The sequence below is a fragment of the Melozone crissalis genome, unplaced genomic scaffold (assembly GCF_028551555.1).
Source record: "Melozone crissalis strain CALT ecotype California unplaced genomic scaffold, PUWL_Pcris_2 ptg000036l_1, whole genome shotgun sequence".
NCBI classification, from domain to species: domain Eukaryota; kingdom Metazoa; phylum Chordata; class Aves; order Passeriformes; family Passerellidae; genus Melozone; species Melozone crissalis.
This window is the reverse complement of record NW_026535814.1, coordinates 21,653,056-21,659,156: the sequence shown is the minus strand read 5'-3', so window position 1 is coordinate 21,659,156 and position 6,101 is coordinate 21,653,056. Positions and strand designations below refer to the sequence as shown.

Sequence of the window (6,101 nt, the reverse complement as noted above, 5' to 3'; positions counted from 1 at the left end):
GGAACATGCTGCGGATGGCACAAGCCCCACTTTGGAGGCTACCCTTGGAGAAACAATGAGTTAAAGCAGCATGAGGGCAGGACGGGGCCTGGTAAATCATCCCACCCTCAGACATTCACTGCTGGTCCCATTCACTGGGCTTACCTTATGTCCCACTGAAAATGTGGGATGCAGAGGAGAGAATCAGAATGAATCATAGAATGGTTTGGGATGGAAGGGACCTCAAAGCTCATCCCATGGGCAGGGACACCTTCAACTGTCCCAGGTTGCTCCAAGCCCTGCCCAGCCTTCGACACTGCCAGGGATCCAGGGGCAGCCACAGCTGCTCTGGGCACCCTGGGCCAGGGCCTGCCCACCCTGCCAGCCAGCAATTCCTAATTCCCAATCTGCCAAAATCTGTCCCTGCCCTCTGGCAGTGGGAGCCATTGCCTGGGTGCTGTCCCTGCCTGCCTTGTCCCCAGGGGCTGTGCAGCTCTCCTGGAGCCCCTGCAGGCCCTGGCAGGGGCTCTGAGGTGTCCCTGGAGCTTCTCTGGTGCAGCTGAGCAGCCCCAGCTGTGCCAGGCTGGCTCCAGAGCAGAGGGGCTCCAGCCCTGGCAGCAGCTCCGTGGCCTCCTCTGCACTGGCTGCAGCAGCTCTCAGCTCCTTGTGCTGCTGGAGCCAGGGCTGGGGCAGCTCTGCAGGTGGGCTCTCACCTGAGCCGAGGGGCACAGGGGCAGGATCCCCCTGCCCTGCTGCCCACGCTGGGGATCAGCTCAGGGCTGACACGGGAGGTGTCATGGCCGCCCCGCCCGTCACAAACTACAACTCCCGTGGTGCCTCGCGCACGGCCCCGCGCGGGTCTCGCGCACGCGCAGCGGGGCAGCGCCGGCGACGTGGAGGCGGGCGGGGACCGTGAGGGGCCGTGAGGGGACCCGGGAGCGGCGCGGGCCGAGGCACCCCGGTACCGACCGCGCCACCGACCTCGGGCCCAGGGCACGGACGGTAAGCGCGGCCTCGGCGGTGCCTTCGAGGGGCAAGTGCGACGGGTGGACCCGGCGGCCGCCGACTCCGAAGGGGGCCCCCGAGATCCCCCGGTTGCCCCGACGTCACCGTCCCCTCGTGGCGCGGGCCTGTGTCGCGATAGACGGAGGGATGCCTTGCGTAATTTGACACCGGCGCTGAGGAGAGTTGCCGGGGCACCGGCACCCGCCGTGTCCCCGCCCGGGCTGGGGCATCTCCCGGGATCCCTCGCAGGGTTCCTGGGTTGTACTTGTGTCCCTTCGGGATCCAGGAACCGATCCCGCGCTGGGTCCCCTGGATGTCCTTGTGTCCCTTAGGGATCCAGGGATCCCTGCCAGGGTTCCCAGAATGTGCCTGTGTCCCTTTACCCAGACCGTGAGTGTTCCCTTACAGGGATCCTGTGATCCCTCAGGGTCCCTGGGATGTCCCTCTGTCCCTTTAAATGCGCCCGGGACTGGAAAGCCAGAGATTTATACCCGGGTTTTTCCCATGTGCTTTTCATGATATTTATTGTTCATGGCTAGATGATAAATTGATTTATTTTCCATCCTGTTCTTGACGGAGGCTTTTCTATTCTTCTGCAGCATCTCAGATCTCCTGGGGCTCGCTCTGCCTCCTCACTCCTACCACACTGTTTTTATACTTATGAATGATAATATTTATCAAAAGTGAGGTTTAAAATTGAAATTGGTATCTCACCTGAGCTGCCGGGCTTTGCATTACCTCATATGCCTTCATGCCAAGCACTGTTTGTTTATTTATTCTTTTTAATCTGTGCTGAGCGTAGAGAGTTTGTGGGGCATTATCTGATTTTTTCCCTTGCCTGTGCTGAGGGATAACGTGCTGGGTTGCAGTTTTAATCATTGTAGGTGTTTGCAGAAATAAGGAAGCTGTTGATATTTCCATCACGGATCACTTTTGGAGTGCAGGGGAGTGGAAGGAGGCTCCCGGGTGGTTGGGTCCCGTGTCCCAACACAGGGTTGTGTAATCCCACATTGTGTCAATTCCCAACTGAAAAACGTTCTGGGTGCTCCAGCTGGGCCGGCTAGAAAATTGCCATTTCTCCTTAGAGTGCCAGGAGCTTGGGAGGCCTCCTGCTGTCGTTTCCATGGGCTGTTTTCTCTTCCCACTGCTGCTGCATCAGCAGAGGCCCGTGGACAGCCCGGGGAACGCTGGACACAGCTCAGCACTATCACCTGGCTGGAGCATCCCTCAGCTCCTCCTCTGACAGTCCCCTGCTGATGTTTTGCCAGCAGAGCTTCTAATCCCTCCTGCTAAATCAGTAAAAAAAGTACTTGTAGCAAATTACTGCTGAACTCAGATGGATCAGGTGCTTCCTTCCAGTGATTTTATCAGATTAAGAGGAAGATTTGAAGATCATAGAATCCCAGACTGGTTTGGGTGGGAAAAGACATTAAGGATCATCCTGTTCCACCCCCTGCCATGGGCAGGGACACCTCCCACTGTCCCAGGCTGCTCCAAGCCCCATCCAGCCTGGCCTGGGGCACTGCCAGGGATCCAGGGGCAGCCACAGCTGCTCTGGGCACCCTGGGCCAGGGCCTGCCCACCCTCCCAGCCAGCAATTCCTAATTCCCAATGTGCCAAAATCTGTCCCTGCCCTCTGGCATTTTCTGCCATGCTGTGTTTTTAAGACCTTAAGATGTTTTTGACATGCTGATGACTGACAAAAGTCACTAAAAGCAAGAAATGCTGTTTGGTGGCTGCTGAACTGATGCCACAGTAGATGATTAATGATCTTAACTGTATTTTTCGAAGTGTATTCTATAGAGTGGAAAGTCTGTATCACCTTGAAGTAATCCCACACTGTGACAAATGTAACTGAATTTGCAGTGGATCCTGAAGATAGGTGATATATTTTATATAACATGTTGATATAATATTTTTAATATAACTTATGATTGTAATATAGTATAAAATTATTACCCATACAGAGCAGATTTGTCTTTCTGCATAACAGGCTTTTTTATGTTGTAGTTAGGTCTTCAGCTGTGAGAAACTTAAAAAGCAGAGCCAAATAATCCTGTTGCAAAAATAGGGTTAATGCCCAAACTGTGGAAGAGCACAGATACCAAAATAGTTGTATAAACTTTTACGTATACCAAAATATGCCAGTATTGAAACAAATGCAGGCCGTTTAATGAACATCTGAGCATCTGTTTGAAGCTTGAATTATCTTTTTGAAACATTACTGTGGCTTTTAGGCAGGTGTTACTTTCATCTGATAGTGATATAGGGAGGAAATACTTGTGTGTAGCAGTAATCTTAGCATCCCTTCCATATTGAAGCCACTTGATTTATTAAATCAGGCTACGTTTAGCCTGACTTGTGTCATATCCAACCCACCTTCCATTTCAATTAGAAACAGTGAATTACTATAAATTGATTTTTGAGGTGCTGAGTGGTTTTTTTTTAAATAAATAGAGGAAAGGGACAAAGTCATCAAAGCCTTCTCATATTGAACCAACTTTCCAACACTATAATCCATCATAGATTATCAGGGATTTGGTGTAAAACTGTTTTTGAAAACCATTGCTGTATTTGTGGTAATAAAAGTCTCTTTTTGGCCTCTGGAAGTAGAGAATGTCAAACCAGCAAAGTTGGTTCTGATGTGCTGTCTGTTCCTAATCTGTGAAGGCAGGTCTCAGTGTGGGTTGTACTCATTCTTGATTTGCCTTTATTTTTAAGCTCCATATCCCTTTGGTATACTTGTTTAAAGTTCAGTTTGTTGTTCTCATTTTATAGTTCCAGCACACCTGTCCTGACTGGCAGCAGGAATCTCACTGGTGAGAGCAAATAAAGCCTTTACAGAAATACCTGCCCACTGCAGAGAGTAGAGATAGTATTTGAATTTTCACTTCTTGAAACTTTTGAAAAATGTGTTATTTACCTGTAATAGTTTTGTAACAGGTGTTTTACACAGAAATTACAAGGTGTGCCTGACCCAGCCTTCTTCCCTTCTGACAGTGTTTACTAATTGGATTAAAGAATTTATTTCTGCATGTACTCCAAAAAACACTAGCTGTATTTGAGTGCTGACCTTTTCTTAGGGTGTTGGATTGTAAGAGTAAGGATAGAGGTACCTTTCTTCATGGTTAAATTTTTTCATAATTGCCTGCACACCACCTCTCCTGCCCTCTGTGACAGGATGTTTTTGTAAAACTGGTGCTGTCATTCTGCTCTCAGATTTATTTCTTAAGTTGTTACGTAGGAATTTCAACAGAAAAGTGGTCTTTATAGTTTTTGTAGCTTTAAATTTTGTTAACTCATGATAAATTTTATAGTTAGAGAGGCTTTTGAACCTTCAGAGAGATTTGGCCACAAGTATAATGTTTTAGCATGGGTGTGTAATTGCCTGCACTAAAAATGAACAAAATTGAGGACTCCTTAATTGATCTTGTGGGATTTTGTATTAATGGACTAGAGATATGTTTTGTTGCATAAATTGCTTTTTTGTAACTTGGACAAAGAAGTCCTTAAATGCTTAAATGCTTATTTACCTGTAAAAGTTGAACAGGAGCTCTCTGAACTTGTGAAATACCTTGAGAGAAAGGCATTTCACATGCAAGATTCAGCAAAAGCTTCCTCAAGAGGTTTGACGTGTACCTGCTGCCCTGCCCTGCCCTGCCAGAGCATGGTGACTGAGGGAATAGAGGACAAAAAGCTTCATTTAGATTGGCTGTGTCACTAAGGGGTATGTGCTAATGGAAAGGCCAATACATGTTGGGTGGAAATATGATGATTTTGGGGTCTAGTTTGCCACAAGCTTGTATTTGCTTATTGGTGTTCGAGGCTATCACGTAACTTTTTAATATTTTTTAATGCACTCTGTATCAGAAGTTTCTGTTGTGAGGTGAAATGTTGGAGTGGCATTTTTGTGTAAATTATTTTTGATCTCTCACAAATGTAGGGAAAAGCATCTTGAGCAAGGTTGTCCTCCTTGTTTTTGTCCTCCTGTGAGTCAGTAGTTCCAGTTCAGGACGCAGCTTTGAAGGTGACCTGTGAAGGTGACTAGTTGTTCACTTGAAGTAAGGTATTTTGAGATTAGTAAGTGGGCATCTGCTTATTAAAATTATTAGATTTGATGATCAGAAATTAGCAGAGTGGATCACCAGTAACCTGGAGTTTAGAGATTATAGAGTGTATGAAAACGTGTTAGTTTTCTGAGATGGCACTGAGAAACACGATCAGTACATCTCAGTCTCATTTATAGAATTTAGATTTTAATTTTCCTGTCATCTCCTTTCAGAGCATTTATTAAAATGTGACAAACTGTGTAGGGTGAGCTGTCAAAGACAATAGCATCGCTTGTTGAGCAGTTTGGGGAAGCACCACAACAACCGGGCTCACTCACATCGGAATTCTTCTGCTTGAAATACTCTGCCTCACCATGAAGGTTTTGAAAAATCCCTTCTTCAGTTGTGAGCAGAACAACTGTACCGTAGGTGGGACATAAAGGAAGCAGATTGTGCTCTTCAGAATTAGGCTTTTATTGATGACTGACTCCCACGAAAACGTTGTGGAAAAGGAACTGGAGCAGAAAACACAGCACCGTCACTCGTTTTTTCAGCTGCTTGCCTTCCTCGTGAGGGGCCTTCTTTGCCTGCAGTAAATCTGTTGAGATTGATCACTTCTGGTGTGTGCAAGTCTCTTCAGGCTTCAGTGGAACCCAGAAGGACCATTCTGATGCCACTGCACCGCTGCTCGATTCAGGTCCTTATTGTGGAGGGGGAAGGCACTTGAGCAGAGCAGGAGAACCGAAAGAGATGCTGTGTTTGTTCATCCAGCTGAGTAAACAGTGAGCAAGTCAGATAATTTATGTTGAGAGCTGCCTAAAGACCTTAAGATATTTTATTTTATTTTATTTTATTTTATTTTATTTTATTTTATTTTATTTTATTTTATTTTATTTTTCTTAGGCCTTGTGGGGACCACTTCATTATTTTTTTGCATTTCTCACTGCTGTCCAAAAATACTTCTGTCCTGTTGTGCTGAGCTTTACAGGAAGATGTTTTGGTATCTGGTGAATAGTTAGTGTGCTGGGCTACTGCAAAAATAGAAATAGGTTAGAGGGTTGTATCCCT

At 46.8% G+C, this 6,101-nt stretch overlaps 1 protein-coding gene across 3 annotated transcripts in view; it reads left to right on the top strand.

The window, feature by feature from the left end:
• Positions 1 to 884: 884 nt before the first annotated feature.
• Positions 885 to 6,101, top strand: part of DYM (dymeclin) — a 209,594-nt gene continuing 204,377 nt past the window's right edge. For all 3 annotated transcript variants that reach the window (XM_054283294.1, XM_054283293.1, XM_054283296.1), the window contains exon 1: positions 885 to 981. The gene's annotated coding sequence lies outside the window, so the exon portion shown is untranslated. The remainder of the gene's footprint in view (positions 982 to 6,101) is intronic.